Raw genomic sequence first — 19,047 nt, forward strand, 5'->3', positions numbered from 1 at the left:
CATTTTGTAGAGTAGGAAACTCATGGCTCGGAAAGAAGAGAAGAAACCGGTCCAATACCACAAGTCTTGTGACTCGCAGAACCACACCCAACCCAGGTCTAATTTCACATCAGAACCCTTCACCACTGTGTTCCACGTGTCTCTGAAGTTGGGGCTTCATCTCACGATGCCCTTTCCTTTTGTTCTAGGAAAATGCACTGAAGGATGCTGCCCAAGGAGACCATCGCCTGAGACCCCATCATGCAGGCCTTCCCGCAAGGGCCCGGCAGCTGGACAAGGTAACCGACAGCCACTATTGACAGGCCACCGGGAGGGGGGCTGACAGGCAGGGACCCGGGGAAGGCAAAGAGGGATGACTCACTGCAGTCCACCCAGAGGAGGGTGGCCGAGGCCCTGGGTCCCGCCTCTTATATTTCATCATGTGGCCACTGCACAAAGCACTTGGGAAATGTCTCGTTTGCTGTCTGCTAGGTATCCCTACTTAGACGTCTGTTCGGTCACATCGGGGCCAGAGCAAAACTTCCCATGTCCGATCCCCAAACCATTGCCTCTCCTAGTTTTCTCATCCCTGTGACTGGCCATCGCCCAGCTGCTCAGGCCAAGGCTCTGGGAGCAGTCCAGGATTCTTCCCTTCCTCACCCCTGCATCTCACTCTGAACGGCCCAGCCCCACCGTGTCCCACGAATGCAGGCCGCCATTTTCTCTGGCCCAGATGCTGAAATGGCCTGCTTACCACCCTTCCTGACATCCTACAGTCACTTTCCGGCAGGATCAAGAGTGACCTGGTGATTCAAACCAGACGGCGTTGCCATCTTGCTCAGCCTTGTCGCCTGCCTCTCGACCTTTGATTCCTGAAGTTCCGTCCACCCTGAGCTTCGTTTTCCCCCTCTGACCACCAGGCCCGCCTGGACAGGCCATGACCTCCCCTGCTTAGAACTCTACTTCCTTCTTTTCCGATGGCCGTCAGCTTCTCGCTCCTCCTGTGTCAGCCGAAGAGTCACGTCCTCAGCTAGACCTTCCCTGCTTCCCACCTGCGTCCCTCCCTCCTCCTCCTTTTAACCATGTGGCTTCACCTGGCTTTAGTCTTCTTGGGTCTCTTGTTACGTGGTTGAACATGGGTCTTCACTAATGTGTGTGTCTGTCCCCCCCCAACCGTAACAATGTCACCTCCCAGGTAGCAGAGGTCTTTGCCTTCATATTCATCACTGTATCCCCAGCACCTGATATAACAGGACACATAGTGGGTGCTCAGAGTAGATATTAGTTAATGATTGGTTGGTGGTTTGGAGTCGCTAATTTCACAGGTTTACAAAAGCATATTTCAGTTGACTATAAAAATTAGAGCTTTCTTGATTTCACACTTATTTTCCTACCTTCCTGTTTGGCCTTTTTTCTTTTTTTTCTCCCCCCCCCCCAAAAGTTGTGCTTTTCAAAAAATAGCAAGTGTTGGTGAGAATGTAAAATGGTGCAGGGACTACGGAGAACAGGATGGCAGATCCTTAGCAAATTAAAAATGGAATCACACCATGAACCAGCAATTCCACTTCTGGAGATACACCCAAAAGAATTAAAAGCAGGATTGAGAAGCAGTATTTGTCCACCCCTGTTCCTAGCAGCATTATTCACAACAGCCAAAATGTGGAAGCCACCGTGTCCATCTACAAATGAATGGATAACAGAAGGTGGTATATACACACAATGGACTATTACTCAGCCTTTAAAGGAAGGAAATTCTGACAATGGTGCTGCAACATGGGGTGAACCTGAGGACATTATGCTCAGTGAAAACAGCCAGTCACAGAAGGACAAATACTGTAGGATTCCACTTATATAAAGTCTCTAGTGCAGTCAGAGTCCTAGAGACAGAAAGTAGGATGGTGGGTGCCGGGGCTGGAGGAGGGGATGAGTTAGTGTCCGATGGGGACAGTTTCAGTTTGGGAAGATGAGAGAGTCCTGGTGGTGACGATTGCACAGCTGTGTGACTGTACTTCACGTCACTGAGCTGTACACTTAAAAATGGGTAAGACGTTACATTTTATGTCATGAGTATTTTACCACGATTAAAAATAAGCTGTGTGTTTTCTACACCCCGACTCTCCCTTCAGTTCCCCTCTTGCCCCCTATTCCTGCCAGGCCCTGTGTTCTCTGTCCTTTTTCCTTCCAAACAGGAAAGTCTCTGATAAACTCACTCACGCTGAGGTGTGAGTCCATAATGAGGCTTAGGGACCTTCTCAGCCCAAGAGTCTCTCTATTTAAACAGGAACAAAGATGAAAAAAAATGGTGGTGCTTCCGGCATCAGAGGCGGGCTGACGACAGGGCTGGGCAAGCCGGCCAGAGGAAGGGTTGATCCTGGGATGGCTTTCTCTCTTTCTCTCTTTTTCCTTTTTTTTTTTTGGCTTTCTCTCTTTTGCTCAGATCACTCCATGTGCACGTCTGTCTGCTCCTAAGCTGGGTTCCTACACCTGGACTGTGGTCCCTGCTTGGTGACGGCAGACCCAGGTGGTGGGTACCACCACCGTCTCGTTCCCGGACCTGGCTCTCTAGCTACCCTGAGAGGCACCCCTGCTCCCATAGAACTCTCACCAAATCCGACATTATTTTTTCACTTTAAGCTTTGAAACTTGTTCCCCTGCTGCTTCCACACTGTGGCCTTTTATAAATTTATTTATTTATTTTTGGCTGCCTTGGGTCTTCGTTGCTGCGTACAGGCTTTCTCTAGTTGCACCGAGCGGGGGCAACTCTTCGTTGCGGTGCACGGGCTTCTCATTGCGGTGGCTTCTCTTGTTGTGGAGCTCGGGCTCTAGGAGCGCGGGCTTCAGTAGTTGTGGCTCGTGGGTTTAGTTGTTCTGGGGCATGTGGGATCTTCCTGGGCCAGGGCTCGAACCCGTGTCCCCTGAATAGGCAGGTGGATTCCTAACCACTGTGCCACAGGGAAGCCCCACCGTGGCCTTTTAAACAAAGCTTCAAGGCCCAGAAAATGAGCTCCCTTCAGCATTAAAAGACTCCCAAGAGGGAGGAGATATGGGGATATATGTATATGCATAGCTGCTTCACTTTATTATAAAGCAGAAAGTAACACACCATTGTAAGGCAATTATACTCCAATAAAGATGTTAAAAAAAAAAAGACTGCACTCAGGGACCAGCGTCTGTGTCCCAGGGTAACTTGGGGATGTGCAAGGGGCAGGTCGGTTTGTGCTGCTGCTGAAAGCATTCAACCACAGCACCAGATCCACTGGGGGGCCACCCCTGTGACCTGTAGAAACACAAGGAACCTTCCTGGTTCTCTGGAAGACGTCTGGGAATTCCCAGTTGATTCGGGCTTGGATTTGCAGTCTGCTTTTTAGTCGCCTTGATTAAGTAAGCAAATTTAATGATCAGAGCTCTTAATTATTGAGGCAAAGGGATGCAGAGTCTGTGTCTTCCCTGAAGTCTGCCCAGAAGGAATTGCCTCTTAGGTACAAAATTGGATATTGGACTACCTGGAATATTGCATTGAATTCCCCTGGGCAGGCAGCCCTGTGGAAGGAAACAAATGAGCTGGGAATGCAGGACACACCGCAAAGGATGGGGTCAATGCCGTCGAAGCCTGCAAACCAAACTTTTTTTTTTTTTTAACTGATTTCAAATTTCTTACTTGCTGGGGTTCAGAGGAGCCCATTAAGCTCCCCTCCCCCCAAACTGGGCAGCTGTTCTGGTAGCTAACTGGAGGTTCAGGCTACTTTCTCATTGAGTAACTGTTGCCAAATGTTTTAAGCTACTTTCCCACCTGGTGCTACTGTGGCTGCCACCGAAATCTGTATTTTGATATAGAGACGAGTCAAGTGGCTAGATCCGGTGCCTGAGTCAGGAATGTGCCGCTGTGTCTGTGTGCGGTGGGAGGTCCCGGGCAGCAAGCAGGACATGGTGGTACCCATGTTCTGAAGCCAGGTACTGTGTGGGGTGTTAAGTTCATGACCTGTGAACCTGTGACCTGTGAACTCTTTTTACCTGCTGGCCAGAAATCTGAGGTTGGCTGGAATTCCGGGTTTGGTTAAAAGTGACTGGTATGAACAGTGGTCATGCCGCTCCCTAGCTGGTTCTCCCTCTTCTTAATCATGTTACTGAGAAAACTGGGCATCTGTCGGATGCCACACGTGGACGTTTGGGATCCATGGAGCCACATGCCTTTGGCTGGAAAAGCCCAGCAGGCACACCTGAGTATCATTATCTATTTTTCCTTTATTAAAAAACAAAATCGGGGGCTTCCCTGGTGGCTCAGTGGTTGAGAGTCCGCCTGCCGATGCAGGGGACGTGGGTTCGTGCCCCGGTCCAGGAAGATCCCACATGCTGCGGAGCGGCTGGGCCCATGAGCCGTGGCCACTGAGCCTGCGCATCCGGAGCCTGTGCTCCGCAACGGGAGAGGCCACAGCAGTGAGAGGCCCGCGTACCGCAAAAAAAAAACAAAAACAAAATCTTGTATGGGTCCACTGTTGTTAGCTTTCCACCTTAGGAGGAATTGTCTGGGCTTTTAAGTTTGAACATCTGAGAACTTTTTTTTCTTTTTTGTGGAGGAGGGGAGTTTATAGGTCTAAGTGAAAATCTCTTCCCATCCTTTCTGCTAGTCCCAGACTTCTTTCTCCTTTAGTAGATAACCTGGCTGCGTTCCCAGGAGAATGTCCTAGTCCAGGTGCCAGGACATAGGTTTGGCTCTATGGGGTTCTCTGGTCATGAAAGTGACCGGCTTTGAGCTCCGGACACTGGGCAGCCGGGGACCAGGGACTTGTAAGCTGATGGGCCTGTCTTCCAAGGCTCCTGGGACGGGCAGGGCTGGAAAGGCCGGCTGGGCAGTGGCGTGAGGTCCTGGGACTCCAGCGCTGCAAGCAGCCTGTTGAGCCGACACTTAGAGTGTTTTTGGTTTGGAGCCTCGGTCCTGTTTCCAGACAGGATCGGCTGTTACCAAACCAGAGAGGCCCCGCCTTCTCTGCGAGAATCAGCTGCAGGAAGCAGGGACCCAGGCCGGGTGACATAAACACCCAGGGGGCATTCTTGTTCTCATGCGGCCAGAAGTTCCAGAGCCCAGGTCAGAGGCACCTGCTGGAGACGGCGGGGACACAGGCTCCTGCGCCCCTGCAGCGCCGTCCCGTGGGGAACGCGGCTCTTGTGGTCACCATGGCTCTTGTGGTCACCGCAACATGGCTGAGGGTCCCATCCTCGCTGCAGCGGGAGCAGCCCAGCCTTTCTTATAAAGCATCGTGCTCATGTGGGGTCATTGTCCCCCAGAGATTCCCGCTGGCCTGTCACGGAGAATGGGGTCACATGACATCTCAGTCTGGGTCCCTGCTGGAAAGAGATGACACACCTCGAAAAGCAATGGGGAGCGTAACTAAGGGCCATTTAGGTGGGTGTGGGCGAGTTAAGGGAGCTGAGCTGGAGGGTGACGTGACCAGTGACAGTGGAGAATTTTCATTTCTTGGGAAAGAGCAGAGATTTTCACAAACAGGTACTTTTTCATGTGAGAGATCACTCTTTGAGATTTCCAAGACCAATTTAACCTCATGTTTCCACTACTTTCTTTTTCTTTTCCTTTCTTAATTGTGGAGTCACTGGAACCAGACTGGTCAGCGTCAGAAGTCCTAGAATCAGGGTGTCGGCAGGGCTCATTCCTTCTGGAGGCTCCAGGAGAGAATTGTGTTCTCACCTTTTCCAGCTCCTAAGGGCGCACACATTCCTCCCTGTCCAAATCTGGCAGTGTAGCATCTTTAAAATCTCTCTTTTCTGACCCGATTCTCTGCCTTCCTCTCATCAGGACCCTTGTCATTACTACACTGGACCCACCAGGATAATCCAGGACAATCTCCCCATCTCAAGATCCTTATCTTAATCACCCCTTCCAAGTCATTTCTGCCATATAAGGTAACATTCACAGGCTCCAGGATTAGGATGTGGACATCCTTGTGGGGTCTTTATTCAGCCTACCTCAGTCTCTCCCCACATCAATCCTTTTGTCTCCTTACCAGCAGACTTTCTTTCCATTGTTGCAAACCAGGGAAGTGACCTTAATCATTCCGATAAACATAAAGGGGACACAATGGAAAATTTTAAGTCAAAGAAATGCAAAACCACAATCTTGGCATGAGATGAAGTGTATTAGATGGATTAAAGTGCAAATGCCAACGACTTCCGGAGCCTTTTAGTTGCCCAGAAGTCCTCGGCAGATTCTTCCTTGTCCACAGCTGCTATCCTTTAAAGCATTGTCTTCAAGACAAATAAAGCTTATTTCTTTCCCCCAACAGTATTGCTTTCTGTTGTTACCATATACAATGAACACAGTATTTCCCACAACAAAAGCACAGCATTTCAGCTCCCTGTGGGGTAAGTGGGATGTATGGGTGGGCCTGACCCTCTAACGTCTGTCTTAACCACCGCTGGCAACATCCCTGTGGGAGAGCAGGTCTGGTGCCTGCCAGTCAGTTACCAGATTCACATCTGGGTTGTGGTCTGTCTGAAGGTTGGGGATTGGCTATTCTTGGCCAAAGGCCTGGTCAGCGCCCTTGGGAGGGTGATTCCTGACTGCCCGGTGCTCTTATAAGGGACTGGATAAAAACTAAATGTACGGAAATAAATGAGGTCAGCAAACGGAGCCTGAAACCCAAGTCGGTGGCTTCCCTACAACGCGTGAATCTGAGTTTCTTGGAAACACCTGACTTATGTGGACTTTGGCTGTTCATTCTGCTTCTCCTCTCTGACGACAGGGAATCGGGTCACAAAAGAAAATTCCTTTCCCATCGGAGCTTACATTCTAATGAGGAGAAACCCCAAGACAAACGTAAACAGCTCACAGGATAATTTCACATAGTGATAAGCGCCCGTGGAAAATAAAGCAGGGAAAAGCAGTGAGGGGAAAGGAGGCAGACAGGTGGGGAGGATTTTGGTACCCAAGGGCTTGTCTGAGGAGTGACGTAATTGATGAGAAGGAGCCAGACTGGCAGAGACGGGGGGTGGAGTGGGAGCTGGGTAGGGATGTGCCACAATGGGAAGAGCACATGCAAAGGCCCTGGGGCGGGAATAAGCTTGGCTTGTTCAAGGGACAAAAAGAGGCCAGGGTGGCTGAACATGGTGAATGGTTGCGGGTCAGATCAGAGAGGTGGGTGGGCAAGATGCTACAGGACTTTGGGGCCACATCAGGAGTTTGGATTTTATTCTGATTTCCATGACAGCTCCAGGAGGTTTCAATCAGGAAGCAGCAAGATCTGATTTTTATTCCGGAGAGCTTATGCTGGCTACTGTATGAGACTGGACTTGGGGTATTCGAACCCTAGTCCCAAGTCTCGTTTCCTTGATTAGCCAGAACATGAGAAGTGATGGCTTGTCAGCAAACCCGGTGTTGAGGTTCAAATGTGGGTACTGCTTAATTCCTATAGGTCATGACATTTTCACAAGGGAGCATTTGAATTTTTCCCCACGTTCATTGCCTGATGCATCATGCTGTAGCAAAATGGCGTGAAAATACCTCTGTGAATCAGATCTCTCTACGACCTCTTAATAACAGCTTCCATGTAACCCTGTTCCATTTAGGAATGCCAAGTGGGTGCCTTCCTTTCTTTCTATGCCACAGAAATTGTAAGGTTAAACGAACACTCTGTACCTAAAGCGTTTGAAACAGGACTTTTGTAGCTAAAAAAACACATGACTTTGTGACAGTCTGTTATTAAAGACATAATTCATGTTGTAATGTTTGGGGAGGAGAGAAAGAAATTAAAATCCTGTGGCCGCGTTAAAATATGCTGCACAATGAAAAATAAAGGAAAATAAATCAGATAACTTCTCTCATCAATGGCTGCCCTTATCTGTTTCATAGAAGCTAGAGGAGAGATTGAGAATTAGTGGAGCCTCCCAGATAAGTTCTAAACGTGGTCCTGGGGGTTGTGGGCTTAGGATGGACATGATTTCTGAGGTTATTGGAACACCCATCATTCTAATCCATGTGGAGCCTTGTTGACACTTTTGTTCACTTTTAAGACGGGGTGAAAATTTTAGACAACAGAAATTAGTATGGCTTGACAATTTGGGTAACATTTTGTCTGTTAGGACTTTCAGTTCAAAGGGACAGGAGACAATTCAAATTGGTACAAGCAAACCAAGGGAATCTATTGGCCCAAGTAACAGGAAAGGAAAACATTAGCTTCAGGCCAGCTTGATCTAGGTGCTCAAATGATGTCATCAGGACCCTGCTTCTCCCTCTGCATCTCTTGGCTCTCTTCTCAGATGAGTTCTTCCCTCATGATGGCACATGGCACTGTAGCTCCAGCCCTTGTCCTCAACTTTCCAAGTCCAGAGGGCAAAAGAGAGAGTCTCTTCCCAGATTCCTACACGAGGCCAATATCTCATTCTCTGCGGATGCGACTGGGTCCTGTGCCCTGCCCCAACCAATCACCATATCCACGGCATGGGATTACACTGATTGGCCAGACCTGGGTCACATTCCCAGTCCTGAGCCAATCACTGTGGCCGTGGCGAGGATGGGCGGGATGAAGAGGGAGGCTGTGTGCTGACTGGCCAGCCTTTGGTCACATGTATTCACCCCAGCAGGAGTGGACCCGCCATGAAGTCCATGACTGAGGATGACGGAGGGGAAGAGTCTCCAAAAAGGGGAGGTGACAGATGACCGCTGGGGACAAATACCCACCGCAGCTCCTATGCATGTTGTAAACAGCCCCTTCTCTCCATCCTTGCTACTTGTAGGTGAAAGCAGAGTATGCTCGGCTTAAACACACGCTCACCATAGTGACCAGAGAACGCGATTTGGCCGTGAAGGAGAAACACCAGCTCCAAGCCAAGCTGGAGAACCTAGAACAGGTCCTAAAGGTAGGATGGGCTTCACTTCCGCTTTCCTGAGGGTGAGCGTGCGGAAGGAGGGACTGCGGAATTCCAAGGCAGAATGTGGTTGAAACTCCTTTCGAGTTTCAGAATCATCAAAATTCAGGGCTCTTGGCGCTGCTTTTACCCTTTCTGTGGTATACAAAGCAATAAATAACAAAATTTGAATGTTTCTGGAAACGATCCTGTAAAACCTATTACGCATTTCCATTTCTTAGAATGTTAATCACTGCTGAGCAAGAGATGGTAGGCAGCGCTCCGGAATGGAAATTGGGCTTATGTTGAAGACCAGAGGTGTCTACCTTTGGTTTTTCAAACTTCATGAATTTTAAGCTGTTCTTCAGATGGTTAACGACCTTTGTCATAAAGAGAATAGCTAAGTCAGAAAATTGCTTTATCAGGGTGCAGGTAATTAGATAGCTTCATGCATTCGTGATGAGCTGGGATCTCCTTCAATATTTAATGGGTTGGTTGATTTGCTATTGATGTTACTGAGTTAAGCTGAATGAATTCTTTGGCTTTTTTTTTTTGAGTGTTAAAAATTTATTGGATTCTCATAGTGGGAAAAAAAATTTAAACATAAAAGAATAAAATAATCATCACCTGCTGTCCTACAATCTAGTGCCTAGGTTAAGTCTTTGTATTTCACATGCATGGAACAGAGCTATGCTGCACCCACCCACCCTCCTGCATCAGGAAGTGATTTTAACTGCATCTATAGCTTATTTGGGGGGAAACTTCTAGAACTCTGCGGGGACGCAGATCAGTGGTTGGCTGGGACTAGTTGGTGAGGTGGGAAGTGGATATGGGGTTTCTTCTGGGGGTGATGAAAAAGTTCTGGAATGAGTGTGATGATTACACAACCTTGTGAGTGTACCAACACCTCTGAAATGTACACTTTAAAAGGGTGAATGTTATGGTATGTGAATTACGTCTCAATTTAAGAGGGAAGATGCCCTGTTCTCTCACTGCTGGCCCTGAAGGGGAACTACGCCCCTCGTGTGGCTCTCAGGAGGTGGCAGATGTGTACCCAGTGCTGGTGGCATGTAAGATGCCCCCGTGTGTCCACCTGACACTCTCTGGAGGAAAGGCCAAGGCTAACCCTGACCATGCTGCTTTTTACCATTTGCTCTGAGTTTAGAACATAACCGTAAAGGAATGAGATACCACCATGTAATTATTCATGTCAGCAGCTGCCTCGACCACTGACTGCAAGTTCTCTGAGGCATAAACCGTGCTTCATTCAACTCTCTACCTGTAAAGCTTGGGTTTGGTGAAAATCAGGGTTTGGTGAATTCAGTGGCGGATGGGCTGGGAATCCAGGAGCACCCGGGGGCTTTGCTGAGGGTCTATTGGAGTAAAGTCAGCATGAAGGACAGTGTACGTGACTATGCCCCCAGGAGATATTTGACAATCTGGAGACCTTTTTGATGGCTGGGACCGGGGAGCGGGCTATTAGCATCACGTGGGCAGAGGTCGGGGGTGTTGTTAAGTCTCCTACGATGCACAGGACCGCCTCCAGGGCAAAGAAATAAGTGGCCCAAAATGTCATTGGCACCGAGGGTGAGAAGCTCTGTGAATTAGTTTGTTATTGTTGCTGTAACAAATTGTCCCAACGTGAAATAAAACAAATATATTCTCTTACAGTTCAGGAGGTCAGATCCAAAATGAGTCACACGGGGCTAAAATCAAGGTGTCAGCAGAGCTGCCTGCCTTTCAGAAGGGTTTGGGAGACCCTTCGCTGCCTTCCCCACCTTCTGGCGGCTGCTCCCAGCCCCTGCCTGTTATTAGAAGATGCTAACTGCAGAGCCAGCAATTAGCATCTTCTCTCCTCTCTGACCTCCTGCCTCCCTCTTATAAGGACCCTGTGATTACACTGCGTCCACTTGGATGATTTCCACATCTCAGCATCCTTAATCACATCTGCAGGGTCCCTTTGTCGTGTAAGGTGACATAGTCACAGGCCCCAGGGACTGGGAGGTGGACATCTTTGGGGAACATTATTCAGCCTGCCCTACCCTAGAGTATTTGAAGGAGGTGACCAATAGCACTGATGCTACCTGTGGGTAGAGGAGGCCCCGTTTATAATTTCAGGGCGTGAAATTCCCGTCTTTGTCTCCTGCCTGCCTGCCGGCCTCCAGGCCAGGCTTTCCTGCTCCCTGGAGTGGGTGGAAGGCCGCGCATTCTCACTGGCCTCGTGGGGCCGCCATCCTTCCTTCTGACCTGGGGTTTGAGCCTCATCACCAGGGCCTTGCGCACGTGGAGACACCCCGAGTTCACGTCCATGGCGCCCTGCAAACAGCCCTCTCCTCGGCTGCCCACCCTGGCCAGGGGGTACACCCCAGGGGTGTCACCTGCCCTTCTGGGGCGCAGACTAGGGAGGAGGCCTGTGCAGGCGCTGGCGGGGGAATTCCAGGGTCTGGGGAGCGGGGACTGTGGTCCAGAGGGGAGCGTGTGCGCTCTGGAGGGGCTTGTCCCTTTGGCCCCATTTCTAAGGGTGGAATTGGGTAGCTGATGGGCAGGCTGTGAACAGCCATCAGGGGACACGGTCATCTTTGTCACCAGGAAAGCAGCAAGAGGGGGAGAGGTTGGAGGCTGTGAGGGGCCCGAAGGGACAAGTGACAGCGTCACAGGGCCGGCGTTCTGGCCCTCGCCTTCTCTTGGTCACCACCCCCCACTGTGCTGTTCTAGCCTGTTCTTCACGGGGTGGCCAGAGCAGTACCGTCCAAATCGAAGTCAGGTCCCGGCACCATCCACAAACCATCCACAGGACCCGCCAGCCCAGCTCACTTACCCAAAGCCTGGCGCCCTCCCTGGTCACAGCCCTGCAGCGTGCGGCTGCCCTCGCCTCTGGGAACCCCTGTCCTCCCCTCCCACCCTGACGCCATCCTCACCCACTGCCCCGCCCCTTTCCTGGCTCTGATCCTGGAGCAAAGCCAGGCCCTGAGCACCTTCTCCATAAAGTTCTTCTCAGTCCCATTTCAGTGAGTGACTGGATGATGGGGCCCCTGCAGGAGGGCTGCAACGCCGGATGCGCCCACCCAGGCTGGCCTGGGGCAGGGGCCTTGCTGGGAGCAAACGGAGCTCTTTCTCAAAAGATTTTTGCTCTGTGCAACAAGGGAGAGAAAAAAGACCCGGAGATTAGGAGAGGCACGTCCTCCGCAAGGGGTTGATTCCATGGCAGTTGAAGGAAAGCGCATGTCTTGAACATGTGCAAAACCCTATGTGATCTGCCGTTTCCCACACCCAGCACCAAGAGCTTTGGGGCTGAGAGCGAGGAGGGAAGAGGTCGGGGAGGTGATGGTTCCACTGCAGTTGCTGAAATCCCTGGGCTCCTGGACAGAGCCTGCAAACTTTGCTGCTTTCCCAGAGCCCCCCTCAAGCGGGGTAACTGCATGTTTTGTAAGCATTGCCTCCATTTGGACCGATTGAAAGCACAGTGATTTCCGTGTTCTTCTTCTGATCTTTTGGTCATGATAATAAAAGGGCTATTCAAAGTCAACCTTCTTTTTTCTCTCTTCTTTTTTGTTTTGCAATTTGGTGGTTGTATTTTATTATTTTATTTTATTTTAAATTTATTTTATTGAGGTACAGTTGATTTACAATGCTGTGTTAATTTCTACTATACAGCAAAGTGATTCAGTGATACACGTATATATTCTTTTTCATATTCTTTTCCATGATGGTTTTTCACAGGAGATTGAATATAGTTCCCTGTGCTCTACAGTAGGACCTTGTTGTTTATCCATTCCAAGTATAATCGTTTGCATCTGCTAACCCCAAACTCCCAGTCCATCCCTCCCCACCCCACCTTAGCCTTTCTTATTTTCCTTGAGCAGCAAAGCCCATCAGTGGGCGATGGGGAAGGGAGGAGGTGATTGCCATGCTGGGCGGAGATGCAGCTGACTTGGCTTAGAAAATCCTGTCGTTTCTGTAAACTGGGGCAAAATGATGACCTTGCATTTCCAGAAGTTGCCTGGACATCCCCAGAACTCCCGGAGTGTGATGTATGGTCTCTAGTTGTCATTGATTTGAACGGAATTTGATCCCCAGACCAGTGTAACCTGATTTGCTGAGAACCAAAGAGAACTTGCCCAGGCTCGGGGGCCATGTGAGGGGGAGGTTGGGTGTGCAGGATTCCAATCTCAACGTATCTGCCACCGAGCCTGGACCAGCTGGCTGACCCCGACCCTCATCTGGGAGAAGCAGAAATCCTGAGCTGCTTGTTTGGGGTAGGGACTGGTGAGTGGCCCACAGCCTCACATTGTCACTGGGTTTTACCAGATTGTGAATGGAATGTCTGTTTTCCTTCAAAATACAAAAACTATGCGTAAAACAGAGAAGACAGGATTTGGGGCTGTTTTCTAAGACAGTCCAATGAGAATAATACCCCCTGCACGAACCAAACTAATAATAGTTAACCTGATGTGAATTTGTCCTGATTTTTATACTTCTAAAAATAGTAATTGATGAATTCATTATCTATTTATATGTTTTTATCATGCTTCTTTCCAAGAATATCGTCAAATCCCCGAAACCGTCACATGTAATAGAACATGCTCAAAGGATATGAATGGAAGTGAAAAATTCAGATAAAGAGAAAGGAGAATTCAAATATGCCAGCCTGGAGGTTAGACACAGTTACTCTAAGGTTCTAATTTGGCCTGTGTTTCCATGCAGCCTGGATATAAAAGGAACTATAGGCAATTACGTAATTCTCCCTCCCTAAGAGAGGGGAACCTACTGTTTCCCCAGGAAAACGGAGCATGGAGGACTAAACGTGATTTTCTTACTTGGAATGATGTCTTAAGGAGACTGCAGAACAATGTAGTAGACGATGTCTTCAGCAGCATCTTCACAGCTGCTGAAGAGCAGTCTTCCCATGTGTCTTTCTTCGGGGGTTGCTTTGCGGAAGAAGACCTAAAGGCCATTTTCCTGAGCTATTAGCAAGGAAAATTGGGAGGAATCATTAAAGCCAGATTTCCCACACCTAGGAAGAACCCAAGAAGAGTTCTTCGCGGTGGGAATTGAAGAATAGGAAAAGTAACATTCCTGGACCCATTCCTGTTCTACAGAATTAAAAATACCAAGAGATGGAAAACATCAGAGTTTGAACAAAGGTGGGATAAGAAGGCTCCCCTTTGCCTGTCCACCTCATCTGGTTGGGAATCACCCCACACCCAGCGTCCTTACCAAGAGAACGGGATGTACCCGTGCATCTCAACAGGGCTCTGCATCGTCAGGACGAACAGTGGTGTCCCTGGCCCACACGTGTTTGTTACATGACCATTCATTCATTCATTCATACATGTTGATTGAGCACTGCCTGTGTACCAGGCCCGGTTCCCGGCAGCAGGAATGTTGTAATTAGCAAAACAGAGTCAATGAGAAGAATCCATGCAGGAAAAGACATGCATTTGTTAACATGATGGCAGGCAGTGATTAAGTGCTTTGAAGGACAATAAATTAGGGCGAGGCCGTAGGAAGTGATGTAGTGACCCTTTTAAAAAGTAGCTGGAAACAACAAGGTCCTACTCTACAGCACAGGAAACGATATTTAATATCTTCTGATAAACCATAATGGGAAAGAATATGAAAAAGAAGGTCTATATATGTATAACTGAATCACGGTGCTGTACAGCAGAAATTAACACAACCTTGTAAATCAAGTACACTTTAATAAAAGAATGGTTGGGAGGGGGCTTCCCTCAGACACATCAACTGAGCAGAGTGAGTGCCTCTCAGTGGAGCGGGTGAAGGAGGCTTGTCCACTTTCAAGGGAGGAGCACCAGGCAGGTGGGAAGCGCAAGGAGCTGAGGTGGGCAGATTTGTGACGTGTCCGAGTATCAGCCAGGTGGCTGGTGAACCGGGAACGAGGGGCGGGGGGTGCACATGAAGCTGAGATTGGGGTGAGGTCCGGCAGTCTTATGAGCCCAAGTAGAAATCCAAGGGTTTTGGAATTTGCTCTAAGTGTCGTCAGACACCTTTGTCACAAACCTGCTGCATAAGAAACCAGCCCAAAGCCCGTGGCTCAAAACAAGCACGACTCGTACCGTTCCCTGGACTTGGCTGAACACGCAGTTGGCCGGCTATTGGCTGACGCCGGACGGTTTGGGTCAGGGTGACTGGCTTTGTTTCCTGCTGTTCCAGCCCCCAGCAGGCTAACTGAGGCTTCTAATAGCGGCATAACAGGCCATGAAGGAGAGTGGTGCGCGGGAGGACTCGTGAGGTCCGGCAAGTCCCTCCCCACCTCTCCCCGCCATCGGCCAAAGCAACTTTCAGGCCGGCCTGGTTTCAAGAGATGCAGGAACAGATGTGACATCCCCTCACCAAGCCAGTGGATACATGCGGAGAGGGGATCGATGCTCCTGGGGTGGGGTGCTGGAGAGCTGATGGACTGCATCTGCTTTTCATTTGTCGAGGGTCACTGCAGTGGCCGCACCGAGAGAAGAAGGTGAGGAACAGAGGTGGAAGCCAGGGGGTGGATTAGGAGGGTTTCTCTAGACACGGGATGGGGGTGCTTCCCCCAAGGTAGAGGGGAGACAGAAGCGGTCAGGTTTGCGTGTATTTTCAAGGTGAAATCAACAGGATTTGCTGACGGATTGGCCGTGGGGTATGATAGGGAAGGGCCAAGGATGATGCCAAGGGCTCGGAGTGTATTTGGGTGAGGGATGGAGCCATTGGCTGTGATACAGATCATTAGGGCTTTGGACTGGGGGTCAGGGAACCCCCTCGTGTTGGAGACGGAGTGCACCGTGAGCATGGGATCCTTGGTGCAGGAGAACCTCCGTCCTCATGCTGGGGACCACCCTGCTAATCCTCAGGAAGCGGCTTCCTTCAGTTATCAGATGACGTGAAAGGCAGGAACAATTCATTGGGGTTAAAGTGTGAAGCTCTGAAGGCAACCACGGCGTCCTGTCCTTTGAACATCTGGTGGTCACAGTTGTCAACTAAATTGTGCTATACCTTGTACCTGACACCATTTTCTTCCAAGTTCTCAGAGTGATGGGGGCAGAGAGGACATGCCATTCGGTAAATGAAGAGCGTGCATTTTACGTTGATGTGGTGTCACACAGCTCTGGAGTTGGGCCAACATGCGTTACGCGCCTGTCTGAGCTGATAATTACTCCACTGATCACGTCCATGTGTTGGCTTTGTTGTTTCCAAATATCACTGATGGGCCACGTGTCTTCATACTGATAATTCAATTTAACAAAAGACAGCGTGACCTTACAGCCTTAAGGTCTGTAATGGGTTACGTAAAGCAGGAGGGCACCAGCACATCGACATGTTAATATTTTTTCAGTGTCCTTTTTTGCTCTATCAGGGGGGCCGCCTAGTAACTTTGCACTTGAACAGCCAGAAAAGTAGGACCAGATATGGTGATATTCAGAGGAAATGGGTCCCAGATGCCTCGGACACTGCTTTCCTGCAGACCTTCGACTGTAATAGCCCTGATGAAAACCCACACATAAAGACGTACTCAGGACTTCCCTGATGGTCCAGTGGTTAAGACTCTGTGCTCCCGATGCAGGAGGCCCGGGTTTGATCCCTGGTCAGGGAACTGGATCCCACATGCATGCTGAAACTAAGAGTTTACACGCCAGAACTAAGGAGCCCCCATGCCACAACTAAGACCCAGCGCAACCACATAAATATTAAAAAAAGAAGAAAAAGACACATTCATGCAACAGGTATTTATTGAGCACCTAATATGTGTCAAACACTTCCTAGGTGCTGTCCTTGCTTCTGGCAGAGAGTTGATAAAAACAGATTGATGTACGTATCAGGGGGTGACAAACACAAGGGGATAGTGGGTGATGAAGATGAAAGTGCTACTTTATACTCAGTGGTTGGAAGGGTCTCACTGATTATGTGACACGTGGACGGAGACCTGGGTGAAGGGAAGACGACGGTTGTGAGAAGTCCGGGGAAAGAATGTTCCTGCAGAGGGAACAGCAGATACAAAGGGTTGAGACAGAGGGCTGGTGCCTGCCGTGTCTGAGGAACAGAGCCGAGGCCAGAGTTGCAGAAATAGAATGAAAAGGGGGGTAGAAGGTTAAAAGAGGAGGCCAGGGAGACAAATAACTTAAGGTGTGGAAGGCCGAGCCTCCTCCTCACTCTCAGTCACACGACCTCCTTTCCGGTCTTTTCCTGGGATGCTCCAGCCACCACAGGGCCTTTGCACTTGCTGTGTCTGCTGTCCGGGTGGCTTTTGTCCTGGTTACCCTCCAGGAGAAGCACAATACGGGCAATAAGTTCCGCATCTTTTTTGCTTATCGTCGTATCCTCAGTGCCCAGCCTGGCGTAGAGAAACCGTACAATAAATGTTTGTGGGCTGAACGAATGAGAGAGGGAGGTAGGAGAGTCTCAAGTCTGCCTTGCTTACAATAGCTTTGCAAAGCCTTCAGGCATATATGCCCTTCCTAAGATGGACTGCCCCCTGGTGTCAAGCCACATTCACCTTGATAAAACAGAAATTGCGTCATGTCCCCGCTGCTTGCCGCCCCACCAGTTGCTTCTTACTGCACAGAGATGAACATCTAGACTCTTTCCCGCGGGACCCTGTGCCCTCTGGCCCCCACGTAATCCTTCAACCCTCATCCTACCATGACCCCTTCCAGCCTGGAGCCGGCTACAGTGGCCATCCCTGTCTTTCTGGAACTTACTGCACTCATGTCCACCCCAGGGCCTTTGCACTTACTGCTTCTTCCACCTGGAAGGCTGTTCCCCTCAGCACTTTGTGTTTCTGACTGTGGTTCAATTAACTAGGTCTCGGTTTCACGTCACTCACTTGGCAGTGACTTCCTCGGCCACCGTACCTGTGATAGGAAGTTACTATCACACCCTCCACTTCAGCGTCTTCCAAGAACACTGACCTTGCTCGTGTTAATTACTTGTAGATGTGTTTCCTCCTACCCAAAGGTAGCCTCTTCGAGAGAGACTTCGTTTCAGTGCGCAGGACAAAATCTGACATCTAGAAGGCACTTGGTAAATATTGATAGATTGATTAAATTAGTAAATGAATGAATGAGTGAACATGTGAGCGAGAGACCGCATGATACTGACATGGCCTGTTACTGCAGACACCTTCTGCCATCGTGGAGAATAATGGAGCAGGTGAAGGCTTGTGGTCGAGGAAGCTTGTCTAGAAGGGTCACTTCTTTGGGGCTTACAAGTGCTTCTGTAAAAATGCAGCCACAAATCAAGTGCAGCCTCTTTCTGGCACAGACTGAGATTCTCCGAGAGGACAAACCACAGGAGAGCTGGTGATTTCCAGCCTCTGCTCGGCCCAGGCTGGGTGACTGTCTGGCAAGGGTGTCCCCCCAACGGAGCGCCCCATCTTCAAGCCCAGCAACCCCTGGGTTAGGTCTTGGCACAAGTGTCTAACCTTGTGATAAACGTAGTAAACCAAGCGATTTTTCCCTCCAGCTTCTCAGACTCAAGGATTCTGCAAAAAAAAAAAAAAAAAAAGCCTAGTGTTTTTCATGTAAATTTCCTGTTGCCAGATATTTAGGATATTCTAGATCCTTAGCATCTTACCAGCTCCACTGAAATGGAAAAGGAACTTGTGAAGCTCCGGTTTTTGTGTATGATCGGAGCACATCCTGCCTCTCTTCCCTGTGTCTTCTTGCTCAGGACCCGAAAGATGGCTGTATTTGTCAGATGCAACAGAGACGTGTGTCTCTACTTTAGGACAGCATTAGCATCCCGGCAGGGAATGATGCCACACTCCAAGCGTTTAACTTAAGAGAGCTCAACACAGAGACCATTTCGAGAGGCGTGCGCCAGGGGAACCGACAGGGGCGGGAAGGCAGAGAGAGACCAGCAGAGCAGGCAGCTGTCCCCCCCTTCCCTGGGTCTGAGGGCAGTCCCTGGAGCTCAGTGGGAACCGCAGTCATGGAGAAGCTACTGGACAGCTCTGTGTGGGGATGAAGAGCGTCCCCCAAATTCACATCCACCCAGAAGCTGTGAGTGTCACCTTTTTTGGAAAAAACTTCCTGGAGAGAGAGAGAGTGTGTTATTCCCTCCCATCCCTACTGATCCACTGGGAAGCCCCAAATCATTTAAGTACTTGTACATCTCCAGTAAGACGGTGGGTGGAGCGAGGTATTTCAACACTGACTTCCACTTAATTTTAAAAAAACATGAGTTAATCAGGACCATTCCTTTTCCTTGACTTCAGGG

General features: G+C 49.5%; 1 protein-coding gene across 1 annotated transcript in view; it reads left to right on the forward strand.

Moving 5' to 3' along the window:
* The first annotated feature begins 213 nt into the window (after window positions 1-213).
* Window positions 214-19,047, forward strand: part of RIMBP2 (RIMS binding protein 2) — a 97,282-nt gene continuing 78,448 nt past the window's right edge. The window contains exons 1-2 of the mRNA XM_081252900.1: window positions 214-278; window positions 8,725-8,847. The gene's annotated coding sequence lies outside the window, so the exon portion shown is untranslated. The remainder of the gene's footprint in view (window positions 279-8,724; window positions 8,848-19,047) is intronic.

The sequence above is a fragment of the Mesoplodon bidens genome, assembly GCF_964165515.1.
Source record: "Mesoplodon bidens genome assembly, chromosome: 13".
Classification (NCBI taxonomy): domain Eukaryota; kingdom Metazoa; phylum Chordata; class Mammalia; order Artiodactyla; family Ziphiidae; genus Mesoplodon; species Mesoplodon bidens.